Source organism: Ranitomeya variabilis, chromosome 2, assembly GCF_051348905.1.
Source record: "Ranitomeya variabilis isolate aRanVar5 chromosome 2, aRanVar5.hap1, whole genome shotgun sequence".
Classification (NCBI taxonomy): Eukaryota; Metazoa; Chordata; class Amphibia; order Anura; family Dendrobatidae; genus Ranitomeya; species Ranitomeya variabilis.
In genome coordinates, this window is record NC_135233.1 from 620311431 (window position 1) to 620338300 (window position 26870).

The window sequence follows — 26870 nt, forward strand, 5'->3', positions numbered from 1 at the left end:
CCACAGGTATTCTTAAGGAGGGAGTTATCTTGTCAGCCGTTTCTCCAGACCTGCGGCGGGCCTTGCAGGAGTTTCAGGCGGATAGACCGGATCGTTGTCCGCCTGATAGGTTGTTTGTTCCTGATGATTGGACCAGTAGAGTCATCTCTGAGGTACATTCTTCTGCATTGGCAGGTCATCCTGGAATTTTTGGTACCAGGGATTTGGTGGCAAGATCCTTCTGGTGGCCTTCCCTGTCACGAGATGTGCGAGGCTTTGTGCAGTCTTGTGACGTTTGTGCTCGGGCCAAGCCTTGTTGTTCTCGGGCTAGTGGATTATTGTTGCCCTTGCCTATTCCTAAGAGGCCTTGGACACACATCTCGATGGATTTTATTTCAGATCTGCCTGTTTCTCAGAAGATGTCTGTCATCTGGGTGGTGTGTGACCGTTTTTCTAAGATGGTCCATTTGGTTCCCCTGCCCAAATTGCCTTCTTCTTCCGAGTTGGTGCCCCTGTTTTTTCAAAATGTTGTTCGTTTGCATGGTATTCCTGAGAATATCGTTTCTGACAGAGGAACCCAATTTGTGTCTAGATTTTGGCGGGCATTCTGTGCTAGGATGGGCATAGATTTGTCTTTTTCGTCTGCTTTTCACCCTCAGACTAATGGCCAGACCGAGCGGACTAATCAGACCCTGGAGACATATCTGAGGTGTTTTGTGTCTGCTGACCAGGATGATTGGGTTGCTTTTTTGCCATTGGCGGAGTTCGCCCTCAATAATCGGGCCAGCTCTGCCACTTTGGTGTCCCCGTTTTTCTGTAATTCGGGGTTCCACCCTCGATTTTCCTCCGGTCAGATGGAATCCTCGGATTGTCCTGGAGTGGATGCGGTGGTGGAGAGATTGCATCATATCTGGGGGCAGGTGATGGACAATTTAAAGTTGTCCCAGGAGAAGACTCAGCTTTTTGCCAACCGTCACCGTCGTGTTGGTCCTCGGCTTTGTGTTGGAGATTTGGTGTGGTTGTCTTCTCGTTTTGTCCCTATGAGGGTCTCATCTCCTAAGTTTAAGCCTCGGTTCATCGGTCCGTATAAAATATTGGAGATTCTTAACCCTGTTTCCTTCCGTTTGGACCTCCCTGCATCCTTTTCTATTCATAACGTTTTTCATCGGTCGTTATTGCGCAGGTATGAGGCACCGGTTGTGCCTTCCGTTGAGCCTCCTGCTCCGGTGTTGGTTGAGGGTGAGTTGGAGTACGTTGTGGAAAAAATCCTAGACTCCCGTGTTTCCAGACGGAGACTCCAGTATCTGGTCAAGTGGAAGGGATACGGCCAGGAGGATAATTCTTGGGTCACTGCATCTGATGTTCATGCCTCTGATCTGGTTCGTGCCTTTCATAGGGCCCATCCTGATCGCCCTGGTGGTTCTGGTGAGGGTTCGGTGCCCCCTCCTTGAGGGGGGGGTACTGTTGTGAATTTGGATTCTGGGCTCCCCCGGTGGCTACTGGTGGAATTGAACTTGTGACATCATCTTCCCTGTTCACCTGTTCTGATTAGATCTGGGTGTCGCTATATAACCTGGCTTCTCTGTTAGATGCTTGCCGGTCAACAATGTTATCAGAAGCCTCTCTGTGCTTGTTCCTGCTCCCAGACATCTACTAGATAAGTTGGACATTCGTCCATGTTTTGTTTTTGTATTTTGGTTCCAGTTCACAGCTGCAGTTTCGTTACTGTGTCTGGAAAGCTCTTGTTGATCAGGAATTGCCACTCTGGTATTATGAGTTAATGCCAGAGTCCTAAAGTAATTTCTGGATGTGTTTTGTTAGGGTTTTCTACTGACCATGAAAGTATGCTTTCTGTCTTCTGCTATCTAGAAAGCGGACCTCAAATTTGCTAAAACTATTTTCCTGCTGCGTTTGTTGTTTCATCTCATATCACCGCCAATATATGTGGGGGGCCTCTGTCTCCTTTTTGGGCATTTCTCTAGAGGTGAGTCAGGTCTTATATTTCCCTCTGCTAGCATTATTTAGTTCTCCGGCCGGCGCTGGGCATATAGGGATAAAAAGTAGGACATGCTACCTGGCTACTTCTAGATGATGCGGTAGGTTTAGTTCATGGTCAGTATAGTTACATCTTCCAAGAGCTTGTTCCTATTGAGGCTTATGCTAGTTCTCTGGCCATGGAGATCATGACATTTTCCTCTTGACTCACCGTTGTTGTTTGTGGGGGCTTCTATGTCTTTGGGGTTGTTTCTCTGGGGCGGGTGAGGTCTGTGCTTTCTCTTTGAGGGTAGTCGGTTTCTCGGGCCGTGAAGAGACGTCTAGGATTTCAGGATACGTTCCACGGCTACCTTTGGTGTGTTTGGTTGGGATCGGGTTTTGCGATCGGTCCGGTTGCCACATCCCCAGAGCTCGTCCTATTATCTCTCACTTAGCTGGTTAGATTTGTGATCCTAAGCCACTGGGATCATAACAGTACAGCAGGCCTGAAAAGTGTTTAATGCATCGCAGAAGTGGGATAAGAGAAGTCCAGAGTACAATTTTTATTTTTTTTCCTCTCCCTTTGCTGCAGTCTGTCCAGCTTCTCTCATCCCCTTAATCTCTGGGTGGCTTTGAGTTCAGCTGCAGACATGGATATTCAGAGTCTGACTTCTAGTGTGGATCATCTTGCTGCAAGGGTGCAAAGCATTCAGGATTTTGTTGTTCACAGTCCTATGTCTGAGCCAAAAGTACCTATTCCTGAGTTGTTTTCTGGAGATAGATCTAGGTTTCTGAATTTTAAGAATAATTGTAAATTATTTCTTTCTTTGAGACCTCGTTCCTCTGGTGATTCCGCTCAGCAAGTTAGAATTGTTATCTCCCTGTTACGTGGCGACCCGCAAGATTGGGCTTTCTCCCTGGCGCCGGGAGATCCTGCATTGCTGAATGTGGATGCGTTTTTTCTGGTGCTTGGATTGCTTTATGAGGAACCTAATCTTGAGAACCAGGCAGAAAAGGCCTTGCTAGCTCTCTCTCAGGACCAGGATGAAGCTGAGGTATATTGTCAAAAATTTCGGAAATGGTCGGTGCTTACTCAATGGAATGAGTGTGCCCTGGCTGCAAATTTCAGAGAAGGTCTGTCTGAAGCCATTAAGAATGTTATGGTGGGGTTCCCCACGCCTGCAAGTCTGAATGACTCAATGGCTTTGGCCATTCAGATTGATCGGCGTTTGCGGGAGCGCAAATCTGCGCACCATCTGGCGGTGTTTTCTGAACAGAGACCTGAGTCTATGCAATGTGACCGAATTCTGACCAGAATTGAGCGGCAAAATCATAGACGTCAAAATGGGTTGTGCTTTTACTGTGGTGATTCAACTCATGTTATCTCAGCATACTCTAAGCGCGTAAAAAAAATAGCTAAATCTGTCACCATTAGTACTATACAGCCTAAATTCATTTTGTCTGTTACTTTAATTTGTTCTTTGTCATCCTACTCGGTTATGGCTTTTGTGGATTCAGGTGCTGCTCTGAACCTGATGGATTTGTCGTTTGCCAGGCGCTGTGGTTTTGTCCTGGAGCCTTTGGAATTCCCTATTCCACTGAGGGGTATTGATGCTACACCATTGGCTGAGAATAAGCCTCAGTATTGGACTCAAGTGACCATGTGCATGACTCCTGTACATCAGGAGGTGATTCGCTTTCTTGTGCTGCATAATCTGCATGATGTGGTCGTTTTGGGTCTGCCATGGCTGCAGGCCCATAATCCAGTTCTGGATTGGAAAGCTATGTCTGTTTCAAGTTGGGGTTGCCAGGGGATTCATGGCGATGCTCCTTTGGTGTCAATTGCTTCTTCCACTCCTTCTGAGGTCCCTGAGTTTTTGTCGGACTACCAGGATGTATTTGATGAGCCCAGATCCGGTGCCCTGCCTCCTCACAGGGATTGTGATTGTGCTATAAATTTGATTCCTGGTAGTAAGTTCCCTAAGGGACGACTTTTTAATTTGTCTGTACCAGAACATGCCGCAATGCGGAGTTATATAAAGGAGTCTTTAGAGAAGGGACATATTCGCCCGTCCTCCTCCCCTCTTGGTGCAGGATTCTTTTTTGTGGCCAAGAAGGATGGTTCTCTGAGACCTTGTATAGATTATCGTCTTCTAAATAAAATCACGGTCAAATTTCAGTATCCTTTGCCATTATTATCTGATCTGTTTGCTCGGATTAAGGGGTCCAGTTGGTTCACCAAGATAGATCTTCGTGGTGCGTATAACCTTGTGCGTATTAAGCAGGGGGATGAATGGAAAACAGCATTTAATACGCCCGAAGGCCATTTTGAGTACTTGGTGATGCCTTTTGGACTCTCTAATGCTCCTTCTGTGTTCCAGTCCTTCATGCATGACATCTTCCGAGAATATCTGGATAAATTTATGATTGTGTATCTGGATGACATTTTGGTCTTTTCTGAGGACTGGGAGTCCCATGTGAAGCAGGTCAGGATGGTATTTCAGGTCCTGCGTGCTAATGCCTTATTTGTGAAGGGCTCAAAATGTCTCTTCGGAGTACAGAAGGTTTCCTTTTTGGGTTTTATTTTTTCTCCTTCTACTATTGAGATGGACCCAGTCAAGGTCCAGGCTATTCATGACTGGACTCAGCCTACATCTGTTAAGAGTCTTCAGAAGTTCTTGGGTTTTGCTAATTTTTACCGTCGCTTCATTGCTAATTTTTCTGGCGTGGTTAAACCCTTGACGGATTTGACCAAGAAGGGTTCTGATGTGACTAATTGGTCTCCTGCGGCAGTGGAAGCCTTTCGGGAGCTGAAGCGCCGGTTTTCTTCAGCTCCAGTCTTATGTCAGCCTGATATCTCTCTTCCTTTCCAGGTCGAGGTGGATGCTTCTGAGATTGGAGCAGGGGCTGTTTTGTCGCAGAGAAGCTCTGATGGCTCTGTGATGAAGCCTTGTGCCTTCTTTTCAAGAAAGTTTTCGCCTGCCGAGCGGAATTATGATGTTGGTAATCGGGAGTTGTTGGCTATGAAGTGGGCATTTGAGGAGTGGCGACATTGGCTCGAGGGAGCTAGGCATCGTGTGGTGGTCTTGACTGATCACAAAAATCTGATTTATCTCGAGTCTGCCAAGCGCCTGAATCCTAGACAGGCTCGTTGGTCGTTGTTTTTTTTCCCGTTTCAATTTCGTGGTCTCGTACCTGCCTGGTTCGAAGAACGTGAAGGCTGATGCCCTTTCTAGGAGTTTTGTGCCTGACTCTCCGGGAGTTTCAGAGCCGGCTGGTATCCTCAAAGAGGGAGTGATTTTGTCTGCCATTTCCCCAGATTTGCGACGAGTGCTGCAGAAATTTCAGGCTGATAGACCTGACCGTTGCCCACCAGAGAGACTGTTTGTCCCAGATAGATGGACCAGCAGAGTTATTTCCGAGGTTCATTCTTCGGTGTTGGCAGGTCATCCTGGGACTTTTGGTACCAGAGATTTGGTGGCTAGGTCCTTCTGGTGGCCTTCCTTGTCGCGGGATGTGCGTTCCTTTGTGCAGTCCTGTGGGATTTGTGCTCGGGCTAAGCCTTGCTGTTCTCGTGCCAGCGGTTTGCTTTTGCCTTTGCCTGTCCCGAAGAGGCCTTGGACGCACATTTCCATGGATTTTATTTCAGATCTTCCAGTATCCCAGAGAATGTCTGTCATCTGGGTGGTGTGTGATCGTTTTTCCAAAATGGTCCATTTGGTGCCCTTGCCTAAGTTGCCTTCCTCCTCCGATTTGGTTCCTTTATTTTTTCAGAATGTGGTTCGCTTGCACGGCATCCCTGAAAATATTGTGTCTGACAGAGGATCCCAGTTTGTGTCCAGATTTTGGCGGATTTTTTGTGCTAAGATGGGCATTGATTTGTCTTTTTCGTCGGCCTTCCATCCTCAGACGAATGGCCAAACCGAGCGAACTAATCAGACGTTGGAAACTTATTTAAGATGTTTTGTTTCTGCTGATCAGGATGATTGGGTGACTTTTTTGCCATTGGCCGAGTTTGCCCTTAATAATCGGGCTAGTTCTGCTACTTTGGTTTCGCCTTTTTTCTGCAATTCTGGTTTTCATCCTCGTTTTTCCTCGGGTCAGGTTGAGCCTTCTGACTGTCCTGGGGTGGATTCTGTGGTGGATAGGTTGCAGCAGATTTGGAACCATGTGGTGGACAATTTGAACTTGTCACAGGAGAAGGCTCAGCGCTTTGCCAACCGCCGTCGCGGTGTTGGTCCCCGACTTCTTGTTGGGGATTTGGTATGGCTGTCTTCTCGGTATGTTCCTATGAAGGTTTCCTCTCCTAAATTCAAGCCTCGCTTCATCGGTCCTTATAAGATTTTGGAAATCCTTAACCCGGTGTCTTTTCGTTTGGACCTCCCAGCATCGTTTGCCATTCATAATGTGTTCCATAGGTCTTTGTTGCGGAGGTATGTGGTGCCTGTGGTTCCTTCTGTTGAGCCTCCTGCTCCGGTGCTGGTGGAGGGCGAATTGGAGTACGTGGTGGAGAAGATCTTGGATTCTCGTGTTTCCAGACGGAGGCTTCAGTATTTAGTTAAGTGGAAGGGCTATGGTCAGGAGGATAATTCCTGGGTTGTCGCCTCTGATGTTCATGCGGCCGATTTGGTCCGTGCCTTCCATGCGGCTCATCCTGATCGCCCTGGGGGTCTTGATGAGGGTTCGGTGACCCCTCCTCAAAGGGGGGGGTACTGTTGTGAACTCTATTTCTGGGCTCCCTCTTGTGGTCACAAGTGGTACTGTGTGAGTGCTGTCTTTCTGCAGGTTTGTGACTGGCTTCAGCTGTCTCGTTATCTGTGGTCTGGTTTTCTATTTGAGCTCACTTGGACTCTCAGTTCATGCCTGCTGTCGTTGTGTTCAGTGCTATTCTGATTGCTCCTGTCTACATCCGTTATCAGTCTCTCCAGGGGGAGCTAGGTTTTGTTTGCTTATTTTTGCTCATCTGTGTTCAAGATGTGTCCTAGTATATGATTTGTTTATTCCAGCTTGCTAGTATGTGATTTCCCTGCTTGCTGGTGCTCTGGGGTGCTGAGTTGCTCCCCCCACATCGTTAGTTGGTGTGGGGGTTCTCGCATTCTCTGCGTGGATATTTTTGCATAGGGTTTTTTTGCTGACCGCACAGATCCCTTGCTATTTTCTGCTGTCTAGCGTTGGCGGGCCTCATTTGCTTAATCTGTTTCATCTCTGCGTTTGTCTTTTCCACTTGACTCACCGTTGTTGTTTGTGGGGGGTTCTATGTCTTTGGGGTTGTTTCTCTGGGGCGGGTGAGGTCTGTGCTTTCTCTTTGGGGGTAGTCGGTTTCTCGGGCCGTGAAGAGACGTCTAGGATTTCAGGATACGTTCCACGGCTACCTTTGGTGTGTTTGGTTGGGATCGGGTTTTGCGGTCGGTCCGGTTGCCACATCCCCAGAGCTCGTCCTATTATCTCTCACTTAGCTGGTTAGATTTGTGATCCTAAGCTACTGGGATCATAACACATCGAGCAATGTGGCCGGACTCTCCACAAGTGTAGCATGTAAGAGGGCTTCTCCTCCTGGTAGTTTCACCCTCCCTTCGGGGGGGCAGCTTCTCTGTCTCGCACCAGAGGGCCAGGCCCCTCTGCCAGAGTTCTTCTGGTGGCCGCCATTTCTTCACGGACCTGTCTAATCTCCATTCTCAGGTCCTCCACCCATTGGGGAATATTGTCTGCGGTGGTGGTTACCTCTCCGCTCTGCACCCTTCCTACCAGCCCCGTCACTCCCTGTTCTTGTTCTCGCACACGCGCCTCACTGCCAACCTCAGAGAAAGTCATGTCTGGCTTTACTCGCATGCGCTCTCGCAGTGCCTGTTTCATTATTGCGTCACGCAGTCCTGTCACTAGCTGATCTCTGAGCACCACATCAACTGACCCTACTCCTACACCGTCCTTTCGTCTAATAGCAGTGTGAAGCTCTTGTAGGGCGTTCATGAATTGGGTCACGGTCTCCCCCTCCCGTTGTACCCGGTGAAACAGTCGCATGCGAAGTTCCCCTACGTCAGTGGGGTCCCCATGCGTTTCCTCAAGTATGCGCAGCACTTTGTCCAGGGTATCTCTCTCCCGGGGGGACCTATGCATGACAGAATCCCGCGCCTCCCCCTACAGGGCCATCAATGCAATTTCTGCCTCCAGGGCTGGTGTCATGGGGTGCATACGCATCATTCCCCGGATACGCTCTGTCCAACTCCACAACATTACATTGTTCCCAGTGAACCTTGGCAAATTATTCAACATGGCTCCCAGGGAAATGCTAGACCTGGGAGCTTCCCCAGCTGCTTGGTCTGCCCTGTCAGCGCTACCGTGTGACATCCTGCCGACTACGCCAAATGTAATAGAATGCAGGTACTGAGTATGTCACCACGGAACAGACAGACCAACAGTTGAGGGGTTTAATAACAGGGATATGGTTCTCCTCGCAGGGAGGAAGCAATGCAAAATAACTAACAATAAAACAATGCAAAAATACGGGAGTTAAACAATATAACCGAATTAAGCAGGATTCCTTGAGAAAAGAACACTTATCAGTCTGAAGATGACTTGCTTGGAGGGTCGTCTTCTCCAACGTAGGCGCCGAGAAACAGTGGCACTTGACGTCCATCTGTTGTCCGTGGCCAGAGTAGTCTCTGAGAGCCTGCTGCCTGGGGTTTCGGGAGTTAATGTGGTATGCACAGGCTCTGAGTCTTTAACTTTTACAGCACAACCTGGAAATCGGGGCTCCGCACTGTTGTCTCTATACCAGGAAAACAGGGGCTCCGCAATGTTAAGTCTCTACCAGGAAAACAGGGGCTCCGCAATGTTAAGTCTCTGTACCAGGAGTCAGGGGCTCTGTACTGTTAAGTCTCTGTACTGATACCGCGGGGACCAGGGTGTCATAGTCTCTAAAACGGGTCTCAAAGTGCCCCTCTCCAGTCACAGCAGAGTCCGCCTTATGTACTCACGAGATACAGTCTTTCTGGGCAGTTTCTCTCTATTTGTCCTCAGACCGGGAGCTCTCTCTCTTTCTCTTCTGAAGCGCAGCTGCACCCTGCTCTGCACGCTGCTCTGTATTCTGCGCGCGTCCCTTTCCCGCCCTGTGGCTGCTTCCTTTCTGTCCCAGTCTATCAGTCTCTCCCTAGGGAACCTGCAGCACAGCTCAATGGTTCCGGGCACAGAGCCAAGAAGGTAACCTGTCATGAATCCCAATGGCTAGGGATAGAACAGGACAAGCAAAGTACAAATATATTACGGACGAGCTCTAGGGTGATGGAACCTGGGCTGACCGCTGCCCTACGCCTGACAAACGCAACTAGAGATAGCCAGGGAGCGTGCCTACGTTGGTTCTAGACGCCACGCACCAGCCTAAGAGCTAACTAGCACTGCAGAGAAAATAAAGACCTCACTTGCCTCCAGCGGAATGAACCCCAAAAGATATAGTTGCCCCCCACATGTATTGACGGTGAAATGAGAGGAAGGCACACACATAGAGATGATATATATAGTTTTAGCAAATTGAGGCCCGCTGTAAACTAGAAAGCAGAACGATACAAAAGGGGACTGAGCGGTCAGCAAAAAACCCTAATCAAAAAAACCATCCTGAGATTACAAGAACCCATGTGCCAACTCATGGCACATGGGGAGAACCTCAGTCCACTAGAGCTACCAGCTAGCATAGAGACATAATAAGCAAGCTGGACAAAAAACCAAACAACTGAAAATCAGCACTTAGCTTATCCTGAAAGATCTGGGAGCAGGTAGGCAGGAACCAAACAGAGCACATCTGAATACATTGATAGCCGGCAAGGGAAATGACAGAAAGGCCAGGTAAAATAGGAAACACCCAGCCACTGATGGACAGGTGGATACCAAAGGCCGCAACCCACCAAAGTCACCCAGTACCAGCAGTAACCACCAGAGGGAGCCCACAAACAGAATCCACAACAGTAACCGCCCCCAGACTCTTCTTGTGCTTTTAACTCCTTACATATCGCGGCGACCAAAAAAACGTAATTCTGGCGTTTCGATTTTTTTTCTCATTACGCCATTTAGCGATCAGGTTAATGCTTTTTTTTTATTGATAGATCGGGCGATTCTGAACGCGGCGATACCAAATATGTGTAGGTTTGATTTTTTATTGATTTATTTTGATTGGGGCGAATGGGGGGTGTTTTAAACTTTTATGTTTTTTTTATTTTTTTCACATTTTTTTTAAACTTTTTTTTTTAACTTTTGCCATGCTTCAATAGCCTCCATGGGAGACTAGAAGCAGGCACAGCACGATCGGCTCTGCTATGTAGCAGCGATCATAAGATCGCTGCTATACAGCAGAAATGCAGGTGTGCTGTCTCAAGGACCTCTATGGTTACCTTCCTGACACATCGCCGACCCCCGATCATGTGACGGGGTCGGCGATGACGTCATTTCCGGCCGCCCGGCCGGATGCGGTAGTTAAATGCCGCTGTCTGCGTTTGACAGCGGCATTTAACTAGTTAATGGGCACAGGCGGATCGCGATTCCGCTCGTGCTCATTGCGCGCACATGTCAGCTGTACAAAACAGCTGACATGTCGCGGCTTTAAGGTGGGCTTGCCGCCGGAGCCCACCTTAAAGCAGGGGAGCCGGCATCGGACGGTATAGTACGTCCGATGTCGGTAAGGGGTTAAGGTTCAGGCCATTCATGATTGGATCCAGCCCACATCCGTGAAGAGCCTTCAGAAATTTTTGGGCTTTGCTAATTTTTATCGCCGTTTCATTGCCAACTTCTCCAGTGTGGTTAAACCCCTGACCGATTTGACGAAGAAAGGCGCTGATGTGACGAATTGGTCCTCTGCGGCTGTTTCTGCCTTTCAAGAGCTTAAACGCCGATTTACTTCTGCCCCTGTGTTGCGTCAGCCGGATGTTTCTCTTCCTTTTCAGGTTGAGGTTGACGCTTCTGAGATTGGGGCAGGGGCCGTTTTGTCTCAGAGGAATTCTGATGGTTCCTTGATGAAACCGTGTGCCTTCTTTTCTCGAAAGTCTTCGCCTGCGGAACGCAATTATGATGTCGGCAATCGTGAGTTGCTGGCTATGAAGTGGGCATTTGAGGAGTGGCGACATTGGCTTGAGGGGGCCAAGCACCGTATTGTGGTCTTGACCGATCATAAGAATCTGATTTATCTCGAGTCTGCCAAACGGCTGAATCCTAGACAAGCCCGATGGTCCCTGTTTTTCTCCCGTTTTGATTTTGTGGTCTCGTATCTTCCGGGTTCTAAGAATGTTAAGGCTGATGCCCTCTCTAGGAGCTTTTTGCCTGATTCTCCTGGGGTCCTTGAGCCGGTCGGTATTCTGAAGGAAGGGGTGATTCTTTCTGCCATCTCCCCTGATTTACGACGGGTTCTTCAGGAATTTCAGGCTGATAAACCTGACCGCTGTCCAGTGGGGAAATTGTTTGTTCCTGACAGATGGACTAGTAAAGTGATTTCGGAGGTTCATTGTTCTGTGTTAGCTGGTCATCCTGGGATTTTTGGTACCAGAGATTTGGTTGGCAGGTCCTTTTGGTGGCCTTCTTTGTCACGGGATGTGCGTTCTTTTGTGCAATCCTGTGGGACTTGTGCGCGGGCCAAGCCTTGCTGTTCCCGCGCTAGTGGGTTGCTTTTGCCGGTCCCTGAGAGGCCCTGGACGCATATTTCTATGGATTTTATTTAGGATCTTCCAGTTTCCCAGAGGATGTTAGTTATCTGGGTGGTTTGTGACCGGTTTTCTAAGATGGTTCATTTGGTACCTTTGCCTAAGTTGCCTTCCTCTTCTGATTTGGTTCCGTTGTTTTTTCAGCATGTGGTTCGTTTGCATGGCATTCCGGAGAATATTGTGTCCGATAGAGGTTCCCAGTTTGTTTCTAGGTTTTGGCGGGCCTTTTGTGCTAGGCTGGGCATTGATTTGTCTTTTTCTTCCGCATTTCATCCTCAGACAAATGGCCAAACCGAGCGAACTAATCAGACTTTGGAAACTTATTTGAGATGCTTTGTGTCTGCTGATCAGGATGATTGGGTGGCTTTCTTGCCATTGGCCGAGTTTGCCCTTAATAATCGGGCTAGTTCTGCTACCTTGGTTTCACCCTTCTTTTGTAACTCTGGTTTTCATCCTCGTTTTTCTTCGGGGCAGGTTCAGCCTTCTGATTGTTCTGGGGTGGACTCTGTGGTTGACAGGTTGCAGCAAATTTGGGCTCATGTTGTTGACAATTTGGTGTTGTCTCAGGAGGGGGCTCAGCATTTTGCTAACCGTCGTCGGTGTGTTGGTTCCCGGCTTCGGGTTGGGGATTTGGTCTGGTTGTCTTCCCGTCATGTCCCTATGAAGGTTTCTTCCCCTAAGTTTAAGCCTCGGTTTATTGGCCCTTATAGGATTTCTGAGATTATCAATCCAGTGTCTTTTCGTTTGGCCCTTCCAGCCTCTTTTTCCATCCATAATGTTTTTCATAGATCTTTGTTGCGGAAATATGTGGTGCCCGTTGTTCCCTCTGTTGATCCTCCTGCCCCGGTGTTGATTGATTGGGAGTTGGAGTATGTGGTTGAGAAGATTTTGGATTCTCATTTTTCGAGGCGGAAGCTTCAGTATCTTGTCAAATGGAAGGGTTATGGCCAGGAGGATAATTCTTGGGTTGTTGCCTCCGATGTTCATGCTAATGATTTGGTTCGTGCCTTTCATTTGGCTCGTCCGGATCAGCCTGGGGGCTCTGGTGAGGGTTCGGTGACCCCTCCTCAAGGGGGGGGTACTGTTGTGAATTCTGCTCTTGGGCTCCCTCCGGTGGTTGTAAGTGGTAGCGCTGCTGTCTCTGAATCGCAGCATTTATCAGGTGTGTTCACTTTTTGCAATTTTGACTGGGCTATTTAGTCTTGCTTCACCCTTTAGTCAGTGCCAGTTGTCCATTGTTCCTGGAGGATTCACATCTCTGCCTGGTCTCTCCTGCTTTGCAGTTCATTTCAACAAAGATAAGTTCTGGCCTTGATTTTTTGCTGTCCACATGCTGTGGCCTTATTGTTCAGTTCTTTTCCATGTTTTTGTCTTGTCCAGCTTAGTCTGTATAAGGATTTGTTTAGCCAAGCTGGTATCTCTGGAGTTGCAGATATACCCTCCATATCTTTAGTTAGCTGTGGAGATTTTGTATTTTCTGTGGTGGATATTTTCTAGTGTTTTAATACTGACCGTATAGTACTCTGTCCTATCCTTTCTATTTAGCTAGAAGTGGCCTCCTTTGCTAAATTCTGATTTCAGTCTGTGTATGTTTTTTCCCTCTCCTCTCACAGTCAATATCTGTGGGGGGCTGTCTATCCTTTGGGGATTTTCTCTGAGGCAAGATAGTTTTCCCTTTTCTATCTCTAGGGGTAATTAGTCCTCCGGCTGTGTCGAGATGTCTAGGGAGCGCTAGGTACATTCCACGGCTACTTCTAGTTGCGGTGTTACGTTCAGGGTCTGCGGTCAGTACAGGTACCACCTTCTCCAGAGTACGTCTCATGCTGCTCTTAGGCCACCAGATCATAACAGGGTGCGCAATGTACTGCGTGGGCTATGCAATGTACTGCGTGGGCGGCGCAATGTACTGCGTGGGCTGCGCAATGTACTGCGTGGGCTGCGCAATGTACTACGTGGGCTGCGCAATATACTACGTGGGCTGCGCAATATACTACGTGGGCTGTGCTATACACTACGCATACATATTCTAGAATACCCGATGCGTTAGAATCGGGCCACCATCTAGTTAAAGGGATATTCTCACAATCACATTACAAAGCACAGTAAATGCATGCTCATTGTTAATATACAGACTAAGTCCAACATAAAGTTATTATTGTGTTATTTCATCTTCTTTTGCCCATCTGTGCACCCAGCTTCACATAGCAAAAAGGAAAGTGCTATTCTTATGTGCTAAAACGACATTTCCCAGCTAAAACTGGTGCTTCTGAATACTGCAAATCCTCCCTCTCCTATGTGCTACTGACTAGCACCTTTATCATCAAGTTAATCTAAATGTAAAATTCATCCTTTGCTCCTATATAAATTATAAATCGGCTACCGGACCGATGGTATTTTTCTTTCTGTTGATACATATGGCAGAAGATTATCTTCTGCCATATGCATCAACAAAACAGCATTTGCAGTTTCACAGCACTGATCTGTCAGCAGCAGGCAACAAACAAAGCTCAACTCTGCGCTGTTTAGTAATTACAAGCTCCTTTGTGGAGGTGTGCAGGGGAGTTGAGCTCTGCTAGAAACCAGCTAACAATGATGTAAAAAGCCCACAGTCAGTTATACAATGTATATTATAAAGGTAGATAATCTCTGGCAGATGCACAAGCAGAGCAGAGCAGTGCAGGAAGCCAGCCCAGAGAGCCGAAACTGCACATGTTCCACCACGTCTACTGAAACTACAGCAAGATGCTTCCAATGGCACCAGAAGAATGAATACAGCCTAAAGGGGCCTTTTTTTTGAGAGTTGATAAGTGCAAAATGGAGCAGATTTTAAAATAAATTATACTTGCAGAAATAAATATATACTGTGAGTGTGTATATTATAAGACCCAGAGGCGTAACTAGGGTTTCAGCTTGTGGAGGGGTGAAAAATCTGAGTGGGCCCCTAACCTGGTTATCCTGACTACAGCTACGTGGTGCACCCCAATTGTGAGCATAGGGGAAGATCAGCAGATGACGCACTGTGACTGAAAATACATCTATAGACAAAAAACAACACTGGTACTACTATATGAGGACCATATATTGGTAGATCCCAGTCCTGCAGACCATATAAGTGATCACAGTACAGTTATAGATGGGGTCTAAGGGGTAACGTTTCTCCTTATGGAGAGTGACATACCAGCTGGCTTGTCAAGGTAAGGAGGCTTATTTGCCGTACAATGCTCCTCTGGGAAATTAAATATGCAAATTGCCTCTTCTGAGAAAAAGAGGACTTAACTCTATAGCGCCACCTGTTGGAAGTAGCGATCCTACAAGTCACAATCAACCCTCTAACGAGTCGTGCAATATGACTTAGGATAAAAGCCAAATCAGTATCTCAATTCGCAGACACGGTGTTTCGGGCTGTTGGCCCTCGTCAGTGCGAAGCATGAGAACTGATTTGGCTAGGTGAGAGGCTCTGGACTGGGGTCTAAGGGGTAAAGTTTCTCCTTATGGAGAGTGACATACCAGCTGGCTTGTCAAGGTAAGGAGGCTTATTTGCCGTACAATGCTCCTCTGGGAAATTAAATATGCAAATTGCCTCTTCTGAGAAAAAGAGGACTTAACTCTATAGCGCCACCTGTTGGAAGTAGCGATCCTACAAGTCACAATCAACCCTCTAACGAGTGGGTTGATTGTGACTTGTAGGATCGCTACTTCCAACAGGTGGCGCTATAGAGTTAAGTCCTCTTTTTCTCAGAAGAGGCAATTTGCACAGTTATAGATGGAGACTTACAGCTGATGTTCCTTCTTATGGAGTCGTTCACTTTTCCCATCTTTTCCATCTGGCCCAGACCGACATGACAACTTCTCCAGCCAGGACTCGTCTGCAGAGATTACAAGAAAGACACATCAGACATCTCACATTTCCTGCACTGTCCATATCTATGTCCAACCTGTGAAAACTACACATCCTGCTGATACCCCAATACTGAGCCTCTGCTGCCGTATGTGTCCTACACCTGATACCCCAATACTGAGCCTCTGCTGCCATATGTGTCCTACACCTGATACACCAATACTGAGCCTCTGCTGCCATATGTGTCCTACACCTGATACCCCAATACTGAGCCTCTGCTGCCATGTGTCCTACACCTGATACCCCAATACTGAGCCTCTGCTGCCATGTGTCCTACACCTGATACCACAATACTGAGCCTCTGCTGCCATATGTGTCCTACACCTGATACCCCAATACTGAGCCTCTGCTCCCATATGTGTCCTACACATGATACCCCAATACTGAGCCGCTGATGCCATATGTGTCCTACACCTGATACCCCAATACTGAGCCTCTGCTGCCATATGTGTCCTACACCTGATACCCCAATACTGAGCCTCTGCTGCCATATGTGTCCTTCACCTGATACCCCAATACTGAGCCTCTGCTGCCATGTGTCCTACACCTGATACCACAATACTGAGCCTCTGCTGCCATATGTGTCCTACACCTGATACCCCAATACTGAGCCTCTGCTGCCATGTGTCCTACACCTGATACCCCCATACTGAGCCTCTGCTCCCATATGTGTCCTACACCTGATACCCCAATACTGAGGCGCTGCTGCCATATGTGTCCTACACCTGATACCCCAATACTGAGCCGCTGCTCCCATATGTGTCCCTATTACTGCACCTGCTGTGAGGTACAATAACGCCTCCTCTTACCGCCCCACACAATACTGCGACCACTGTGCCCCTTACATAGTAATAATGCCACCTTTGTGCTCTCTAGATAGTAAAATTCCCCCCTAGTAAATATTAATGCCCTGTGCTAGTGCCCTCCACATTTTGTACCTACAAAGTAATAATACCCCATATGCAACTTTGATGGTGACAATACTCTGTGTGACCTTATAACAATAATTCTTAAGTGCCCACTTAACATTTAATAATGTCCCCTGAGTCCCCCCCATGTTCAGTAACAATGGCCCCAGCATTGCTGATGTCAGCAGACATTCGTGTGACGACTCTTTCGGCTTCTCTCAATTCTCTTCTATTGAGAGAAACCAAACCTTTCTAGTGAACACGTAGCAAACATGGGGTCCACGACCGCCTGATAACGCCAGTGATATTGGGGGCTCATGCAGCAGGTGCTCCCTGCCATGATTTGGCAAATAAAGCGACTGCAGACATTTATTCCACGCTTTTGTTAACTTTATAATAATAAATTGCTTTTTATTAAAGCACCACTCCAGCAGGGCTTTTTCTCACAGATGGAGTGGTGCTTTAATCCCAAGTCACCTTCCCCAGTCATATTATCATTCTCTGGTGTATTCATCGTTTTTGGCACAGCTCCAGTCCCACTGGAGTAGGTATGGTTACGCTGTAAAAAAAATTATCAAAAATGCGCATACCATAACAATTTATACACTTGGGACATTCAAAAAAGAGCGAGAAAGAGGCCAGAACGAGGCGACAAAGAGGCCAAAACGAAGCCAGAACGAGGCGAGAAAGAGGCCAGAACGAGGCAAGAAAGAAGCCAGAACGAGGCGAGAAAGAAGCCAGAACGAGGCGAGAAAGAAGCCAGAACGAGGCGAGAAAGAAGCCAGAACGAGGCGGGAAACAGGCTAGAACGAGGCCAAAACGCGGCGAGAAAGAGGCCAGAATGAGGAGAGAAAGAGGCCAGAACGAGGCGAGAAAGAGGCCAGAACGAGGCGAGAAAGAGGCCAGAACGAGGCGAGAAAGAGGCCAGAACGAGGAGAGAAAGAGGCCAGAATGAGGAGAGAAAGAGGCCAGAACGAGGAGAGAAAGAGGCCAGGAAAGAGGCCAGAACGAGGCAAGAAAGAGGCCAGAACGAGGTGAGAAAGAGGCCAGAACGATGCGAGAAAGAAGCCAGAATGAGGCGAAAAAGAGGCCAAAAAGAAGCCAGAATGAGGCAAGAACGAGGAGAGGAAGAGGCCAGAACGAGGCGAGAAAGAGGCCAGAACAAGGCGAGAAAGAGGCCAGAACGAGGCGAGAAAGAGGCCAGAACGAGGCGAGAAAGAGGCCAGAACGAGGCGAGAAAGAGGCCAGAACGAGGAGAGAAAGAGGCCAGAATGAGGAGAGAAAGAGGCCAGAACGAGGAGAGAAAGAGGCCAGGAAAGAGGCCAGAACGAGGCAAGAAAGAGGCCAGAACGAGGTGAGAAAGAGGCCAGAACGATGCGAGAAAGAAGCCAGAATGAGGCGAAAAAGAGGCCAAAAAGAAGCCAGAATGAGGCAAGAACGAGGAGAGGAAGAGGCCAGAACGAGGCGAGAAAGAGGCCAGAACGAGGCGAGAAAGAGGCCAGAACGAGGCGAGAAAGAGGCCAGAACGAGGCGAGAAAGAGGCCAGAACGAGGCGAGAAAGAGGCCAGAACGAGGCGAGAAAGAGGCCAGAACGAGGCGAGAAAGAGGCCAGAACAAGGCGAGAAAGAGGCCAGAACGAGGCGAGAAAGAGGCCAGAACGAGGCGAGAAAGAGGCCAGAACGAGGAGAGAAAGAGGCCAGAATGAGGAGAGAAAGAGGCCAGGAAAGAGGCCAGAACGAGGCAAGAAAGAGGCCAGAACGAGGTGAGAAAGAGGCCAGAACGATGCGAGAAAGAAGCCAGAATGAGGCGAAAAAGAGGCCAAAAAGAAGCCAGAATGAGGCAAGAACGAGGAGAGGAAGAGGCCAGAACGAGGCGAGAAAGAGGCCAGAACGAGGCGAGAAAGAGGCCAGAACGAGGCGAGAAAGAGGCCAGAACGAGGCGAGAAAGAGGCCAGAACGAGGCGAGAAAGAGGCCAGAACGAGGCGAGAAAGAGGCCAGAACGAGGCGAGAACGAGGCCAGAAAGAGGCCAGAACGAGGCGAGAAAGAGGCCAGAACGAGGCGAGAAAGAGGCCAGAACGAGGCGAGAAAGAGGCCAGAACGAGGCGAGAAAGAGGCCAGAACGAAGCCAGAATGAGGCGAGCACGAGGCCAGAACAAGGCGAGAAAGAGGCCAGAACGAGGCGACAAAGAGGCCAGAACGAAGCCAGAACGAGACGAGAAAGAGGCCAGAACGAGGAGAGAACGAAGCCAGAACGAGGCGAGAACGATGCGAGAAAGAGGCCAAAACGAAGCCAGAATGAGGCGAGAGCGAGGCAAGAAAGAGGCGAGAACGAAGCCAGAATGAGGCGAGAACGAAGCCAGAATGAGGTGAGAACGAGGCCAGAACGAGGAAAGTGGTGCTTCAAAGTGAATCTGTCACCGCTGGGACGTGTATGACCTATTAATATGGGCATACAGGTGATAGAAATGTTACACTGGTCCTACCTCTAAGGCTAATTTCACACATCAGTTTTTTGTGTTCAGGCTAAATCCGGCCAATTTGTAAAAAACAAAAACGGATCCGGCGCAAATTGTGAAAAACTGATGCGCCGGATCCGTTATTTAGCTGGATCTGTCCTTCTTTAATGCGAATGGATTTTTGACTTCCTGTTTGAGAGAGAGAGAGCGCGAGAGACCCCAGAAAGGAAAATCTCCATGATTTGTATGGAAAATGCTTTGAAAACCGGATCTGGACGCCGGATTGTTTCACATCTCCGTTTCATGTGTTTTTGGCCGATTCCGTCACTGTGCGTTTTTTTCCGCCGGACAAAAAAAATGTTGTAGTGAACGTTTTCTCCGTCTGCCGGAAACGACTATTTGAATGGATCCAGAAAAAAACGGATGAAACGTCTGCCCATCAGGCACAGTCCGGCGCTAAGGCTGCTTTCACACTAGCGTCGGTACGGGGCCGTCGCGCTGCGTTGGCCCGACGTACCGACGCATACTGTGAAAAAAATGCCCGACGTGGGCAGCGGAAGCAGTCTTATGGCTTGTTTCCACATGCGAGAATCACGTCCGTGTCTCGCATGTAGAAACCAAGCTCTGGTGTCTGCACTCCGGAGCAGAGCGTGCGGCCGCATAGGAACACATGGAGCCGCACAGCTCCGCTCCTGAGTGCCGGCGCCAGAGCTTGGTTTCTACATGCGAGACACGGACGTGATTCTCGCATGTGGAAACAAGCCCTTTGGACGCTTCCGCTTCCCCATTGTAAGGTCCAGGAAGGAGGGGGCGGAATTTCGGCTGCGCATGCGTGGTCGAAAATGGCGGACACGACGTGCAAAAAAAGTTACATGTAACTTTTTTTGTGCCGACGGTCCGCCATAGCACGACGCAACCGTCGCACGACGGTTGCGACGTGTGGCACTGCGTCGCAATGCGTCGCTAATAAATGTCTATGGAAAAAAAAAGCATACTGCGGGCAACTTTGCAGGATGTGTTTTTTCTCCACAACGACGCATTGCGACGTACAGTGCCTGACGCTAGTGTGAAATCGCAGCACAACGGGGGCAGCGGATGCAGTTTTACAACGCATCCGCTGCCCCATTGTGATGTCCGGGGAGGAGGGGGCGGAGTTTCGGCCGCACATGAGCGGTCGGAAATGGCGGACACGATGCACAAAAACACGTTACATTTTGTGCCGACGGTCCGCCAAAACACGACGGTTGCGACGTGTGGCAATGCGTCGCAAATGTTAGTCTATGGGGAAAAAAAGCATCCTGCAGACAACTTTGCAGGATGCGTTTTTTTCACCTAAACGACGCATTGCGATGTGCGTCGTACGACGCAAGTGTGAAAGCAGCCTTAGGCTACTTTCACACTAGCGTTAACTGCATTCCGTCACAATGCGTCGTTTTGCCGAAAAAACGCATCCTGCAAAAGTGTTTGCAGGATGCGTTTTTTCGCCATTGATTAACATGAAGCGACGCATTGTGACGGATTGCCACACGTCGCACCCGTCGTGCGACGAATGCGTCGTGCAGTGGCGGACCGTCGGGAGCAAAAAACGCTACATGTAACGTTTTTTGCTCACGACGGTCCGCTTTTTCCGACCCCCACCTCCCCGCACCTCACAATGGGGCAGCGGATGCGCTGGAAAAATGCATCAGCTGCCCCCGTTGTGCGGCGGGGACAACGCTAGCGTCGGGAACGTCGGCCCGACGCTAGTGTGAAAGAAGCCTTATACAACTCTACGGGAAAAAAACGGATCCAGCATTAAAAAAAAAAGGATGAGTTTTTACAAAACATTGCCGGATTGTGCCTGAAACAAAAAACCTGATGTGTGAAAGTAGCCTAATATTAATGGTCCCTCACAATAACCCCATCCTGTCACATTCACCCCCCAGTGCACTGTCGCCCTTCACCCACCTCAGCCCCCATGGTCTCACATTCACCCCCCAGTGACCCAGGACAGGCCACGTACCAGTCTGCAGTCAGTGAGGACCAGGAAGTGTCTGACAGAAAATGGAACCGCAGGGCGGGCGGCACTAGGACCCAGCAGCCGGAACCAATCCGAGCGTGCACCAACCTGCAACCCGGAAGAAGAATCTCCTCAGGTGACAGGTGAGGTCAGTAATAGCGGCGCTGTACACTGTAGGGGGAGGCTCCACCATACTGCCTGCTCTCCTCCTGTGCCGGCGCTGTGCACCGCTCTCCTCCTGTGCCGGCTCTGTGCACCGCTCTCCTCCTGTGCCGGCTCTGTGCACCGTTCTCCTGTGCCGGCGCTGTGCACGGCTCTCCTCCTGTGCCGGCGCTGTGCACCGCTCTCCAGCTGTGCCGGCGCTGTGCACCGCTCTCCTGTGCCGGCTCTGTGCACCGCTCTCCTCCTGTGCCGGCTCTGTGCACCGTTCTCCTCCTGTGCCGGCGCTGTGCACGGCTCTCCTCCTGTGCCGGCGCTGTGCACGGCTCTCCTCCTGTGCCGGCGCTGTGCACGGCTCTCCTCCTGTGCCGGCGCTGTGCACGGCTCTCCTCCTGTGCCGGCGCTGTGCACGGCTCTCCTCCTGTGCCGGCGCTGTGCACGGCTCTCCTCCTGTGCCGGCGCTGTGCACGGCTCTCCTCCTGTGCCGGCTCTGTGCACCGTTCTCCTCCTGTGCCGGCGCTGTGCACGGCTCTCCTCCTGTGCCGGCGCTGTGCACGGCTCTCCTCCTGTGCCGGCGCTGTGCACGGCTCTCCTCCTGTGCCGGCGCTGTGCACGGCTCTCCTCCTGTGCCGGCGCTGTGCACGGCTCTCCTCCTGTGCCGGCGCTGTGCACGGCTCTCCTCCTGTGCCGGCGCTGTGCACGGCTCTCCTCCTGTGCCGGCGCTGTGCACGGCTCTCCTCCTGTGCCGGCGCTGTGCACGGCTCTCCTCCTGTGCCGGCGCTGTGCACGGCTCTCCTCCTGTGCCGGCGCTGTGCACGGCTCTCCTCCTGTGCCGGCGCTGTGCACGGCTCTCCTCCTGTGCCGGCGCTGTGCACGGCTCTCCTCCTGTGCCGGCGCTGTGCACGGCTCTCCTCCTGTGCCGGCGCTGTGCACGGCTCTCCTCCTGTGCCGGCGCTGTGCACGGCTCTCCTCCTGTGCCGGCGCTGTGCACGGCTCTCCTCCTGTGCCGGCGCTGTGCACGGCTCTCCTCCTGTGCCGGCGCTGTGCACGGCTCTCCTCCTGTGCCGGCGCTGTGCACGGCTCTCCTCCTGTGCCGGCGCTGTGCACGGCTCTCCTCCTGTGCCGGCGCTGTGCACGGCTCTCCTCCTGTGCCGGCGCTGTGCACGGCTCTCCTCCTGTGCCGGCGCTGTGCACGGCTCTCCTCCTGTGCCGGCGCTGTGCACGGCTCTCCTCCTGTGCCGGCACTGTGCACCGCTCTCCTCCTGTGCCGGCGCTGTGCACGGCTCTCCTCCTGTGCCGGCGCTGTGCACCGCTCTCCAGCTGTGCACTGTTCTGCCTCATGAAATAGCGGCCTTACTCTCGGTGGGCCCCTGCATGTGACAGGCCCGGGGCCCCCAGTGGGGAATATATAAACATTTAGTATTTGCAGCAGAACTTTCAGCCCCAGCCAGATAACCGCCATCTCTGAGGTCTCCTGCTGCTTCATTCTTCCTTACATTTTTTCCATTGCGGTGTATGGAGCTCTGAGGGTCTCTGGCTGGGCACTGATAACAGGTGAGTGGTGGGCATGCCGGGGTCGCACCCCCCAATGATCTCACATTGATTTACATGTCCTGGATGACCCCTTTAGTGCATTAAGCTGAGGGGCAGACTATGGTCCTGCTTCATGACTCCCATCCGCCTAGATAGTCCTCAATCCGCAGGAGCCCTGGTACACAAGCCATCCACCCTGCAACAAGTCAGTTATTATTTATTATAGCGCCATTTATTCCATGGCACAGGTCCGGGACACGCTCTCATGTAATGCAGGAGGACCCCTTGTCTGCAGCTGAGGGGGCTAATACTTTTCTGCATCGGGATATTAGCAGGTTATTTATTGAAGTGCTTGTCCGACCAAGTCCTTTTTCTTTTTTTTTTTTTCTTGAAAGGGTTAAAAATAAATGATGATAAAAGTCCTAAACCTCTCACCGATTTGACGCTGATCTCGCAGCTCAGGGAAATGTGACCCCTGCAGCGTCTGAATAAGAGCTGAGGGGTCATATTATTATTTAACCCATTCTGAGCCATTGGTAAAATAATTTCATCCTCCAGAAAACCTCGTTAATGCACTTTGTGTTCACAGATTTGGAGGATTAGTCATTATTTCAGATGATGGGAGTTTTCAGGTTAATTTGGGCACACGTCGGGTAGAGTTTCCCTAATGTCCTGTCTAGTTCTATATATTCCAGATTGTTTCCTGGGAGGTAGAGGAGTCTGTAAAGTGAGACTGACGGGGAGCCGCAGTGTGTGCAGAGTCTCCTCTGTGACCCGGAGAGGACGCAGCCTTCAATCACAATTAGCAGCCAGACTGCGGCAATTAGCAGACGCTTCCTCCAACATGTGCAGGTCACAGCCAGCACCGAAAAGGGGCAGCGGTCACCGGATAGGACTGTCCACTATACAGGGCATATGTCACACTGGGAGGACTGGAGGTGCCGGCCCCAAACCTCAGCACAGGACACGGGCTTCTTCATGAGTATTGGAAGATTTATCCCATTTATAATGTTACTAGATGGAGGACTGATGCTGTCGCATCGAGAGGGTGGAGACGTCCCGATGGGGGCTGGCTTTGCGGCACTGAGATGGCTGCCCTGTGGGGAAGGTGCCCGGTGGTCTGGATCCGAGCAGCGGCCTGGGGTTCTTGCGGCAGGGGAGTCCCAGCATCGGGAGGGGGGGGGGGGTTCTGACGATGACCCACTGGTGGTACTGCGCAAGGGCCTAGTACCACCAGCGGGTGCCATATTGGAATACCCATCACTTGGGTAATCCAATATGGCGGTTGGCGTTCTTCCGGTGCAGCGCGGTGGATTGTGGGATTTGAGGACGTCCAGACGCAAGTGGATGACAGACAATTTAAAGGGAATCTGTTACCCCAAAATTCGCGTATAAGCGAAGGCCACCGGCATCAGGGGCTTATCTCCAGCATTTTATAATGATGTAGATAAGCCCCCCGATGTAACCTGAAAGATTAAAAAAAACCAGGTTATATTATACTCACCCAGGGTCGGTCCAGTGTGGTCCGGTCCGATGGGCGTCGCGGTCCGGGTCCAGTGCCTCCCATCCTCCGCCTCCCATCCCATATGATAACGTCATCCTCCTTGCTTCTGTTGCGGCTCCGGCGCAGGCGTACTGATTTTCCCTGTTGAGGACAGAGCAAAGTACTGCAGTGCGCAGGCGCTGGGCTTCTCTGACCTTTCTCGGCGCCTGCTCACTGCAGTACTTTCTCCTTCGCCTCATTGGGGGACACAGACCATGGGTGTATGCTGTTGCCACTAGGAGGCTGACACTAAGTGATACAAAGAAAGTTAGCTCCTCCCCTGCAGTATACACCCTCCTGCTGGCTCTCAGCTAACCAGTTCTTGCTTAGTGTCTGTAGGAGGCACATGGGTCTGGTTCAGACCCCAACGTTTTTATTTTCTGTAAATTTTAATTTTTTAATTTACGGAGTGAAGGGGGCGACGGATTCCTTTCTAGGGTCCGATCTTCCCCGAACCATCAACAGGCGAGCATGGCGAGTATACTTCCCCGTACCTTTCCTGCGACGATTGGGGCACTCCTAATCTACGCTAGGGCGACGGTTCCTACACGGTCCCGATCTCCCCCCTGTAAGATGGCGAGCACATAGAGTATACCTCTTATGTGCATCTCCCGGGCTCCTCCGCAGTTAAGCCCTCACCTGTTGGCGTCATGTAGTCCCCACAGTAGCCGTAAGCCCCCTGCGGCAGGCGTATCCGTAAGCCCCCTGCGGCAGGCGTATCCGCAAGCCCCCTGCGGCAGGCGTATCCGCAAGCCCCCTGCGGCAGGCGTATCCGCAAGCCCCCTGCGGCAGGCGTATCCGCAAGCCCCCTGCGGCAGGCGTATCCGCAAGCCCCCTGCGGCAGGCGTGTCCGCAAGCCCCCTGCGGCAGGCGTGTCCGCAAGCCCCCTGCGGCAGGCGTGTCCGCAAGCCCCCTGCGGCAGGCGTGTCCGCAAGCCCCCTGCGGCAGGCGTATCCGCAAGCCCCCTGCGGCAGGCGTATCCGTAAGCCCCCTGCGGCAGGCACATATGAAGATGGACAGAGGCTCTCCATCCCCCGGCAAAGGGAGGATCGATTGAGCTTATTACCTCGCGATGGAGGATGCATCTCTGCTCGGTGGCGGTGAGTAGTTTCCTTCCTCATGCTATTACCCAAAAAAATATTCAAAGTCAGAACTTCATAAAATATAGATTTTATTTAAAATAATTATACCAGACCACAGTACCATACGTATATTATTTATCAAGAATGTATTAAATAACAAAAAATACATGTGTAAAACTGATGGACAAGAAAACCTATTTTTACATTTATTATACACAATCAAAAAAGATAAACACCAAATGTGGCAGGGGACAGGGAATAACAGACTGTAAGGCACTATAAGGCCATGTTCACACGCTGCGGTTTTTACCGCGGAACCGCCGCGATTTTGATGCTGCGGGTCCGCAGCAGTTTCCATAGCGTTTACATTAACATGTAAACCCTATGGAAACCGCAAACCGCAGTGCACATGCTGCGGGAAAAACCGCGCAGAAACGCAGCGGTTTACAACCCGCAGCATGTCACTTCTTTGTGCAGAATCGCTGCGATTCTGCACCCATAGGAATGCATTGAACCGCTTAGGCTACGTTCACATTTGCGTTGTGCGCCGCAGCGTCGGCGCCGCAGCGCACAACGCAAACAAAAACGCAGCAAAACGCATGCACAACGCTGCGTTTTGCGCCGCATGCGTCGTTTTTTTCATTGAATTTGGACGCAGCAAAAATGCAACTTGCTGCGTCCTCTGCGACCCGACGCGGGCGCCGCAGCGACGCATGCGGCGCAAAACGCAAGTGCGCCGCATGTCCATGCGCCCCCATGTTAAATATAGGGGCGCATGACGCATGCGGCGCCGCTGCGGCGCCCGACGCTGCGGCGCTGGCCGCAAATGTGAACGTAGCCTTACTTCCCGCATGGGGCTGTGCCCACGATGCGGGAAGTAAGCGGATAATGTGCAGATGGTACCCGGGGTGGAGGAGAGGAGACTCTCCTCCAGGCCCTGGGAACCATAAAATAGTGTAAAAAAAAGAATTAAAATAAAAAATGAAGCTATACTCACCTCTCAGCGCTGCCCGCGGCCGTCCGGTCTCAGTTGCTGTGCCGAACAGGACCTGTGGTGACGTCGCGGTCACATGACCGTGATGACGCCGCGGTCACATGACCGTGACGTCACGAAGGTCCTTGTCGGCACAGCCGCTTGCAGCGCCGGGGAGATCGCGACGTCAGAGGGTGAGTATAGCCAATTTTTATTATTTTTTACATTACTATTGATGCTGCATATTGCTGCATATGCAGCATCAATAGTACAGCAGTAATCCCGCAGCGGAAACCGCGGAACAAACCGCGTTAAATCTGCAGGGATAACCACAGCGGTTTTGCCCTGCAGATTTTCAATTCCGCTGCGGGATTAACCCGCAGAGGAACCCGCAGCGTGTGAACATGGCCTAAAAGTATATACAAAATCCTGTTATCAGGATGTGCAAATGCACCGGCAGTGAAATAATGCTATATCTAAATATTAGCATACAGATACATACACATGTGTGTATATACATCCATATGCACATACAAATAAGTATGTGCACAAATATACAAAGCAAGTGCTAAAAAGTGTAAACACTGATACAAATAAATATTGAATGAACTAATATGTGAATTAATTATTATATTAACAAAACAAATCCCAGTGAATTTAATTATAATGTGCCGAGTATACTCCAATA

General features: G+C 50.3%; 1 long non-coding RNA gene across 1 annotated transcript in view; it reads right to left on the reverse strand.

Moving 5' to 3' along the window:
* LOC143809776 (uncharacterized) overlaps positions 1 to 21000 on the reverse strand; it is an 89865-nt gene extending 68865 nt beyond the window's left edge. Inside the window, exons 1-2 of the long non-coding RNA XR_013222450.1 lie at positions 20896 to 21000; positions 15406 to 15496 (exon numbers count right to left, since the gene is read on the reverse strand). This is a non-coding gene — a long non-coding RNA (uncharacterized LOC143809776). The remainder of the gene's footprint in view (positions 1 to 15405; positions 15497 to 20895) is intronic.
* Between the last annotated feature and the right edge of the window lie 5870 nt (positions 21001 to 26870).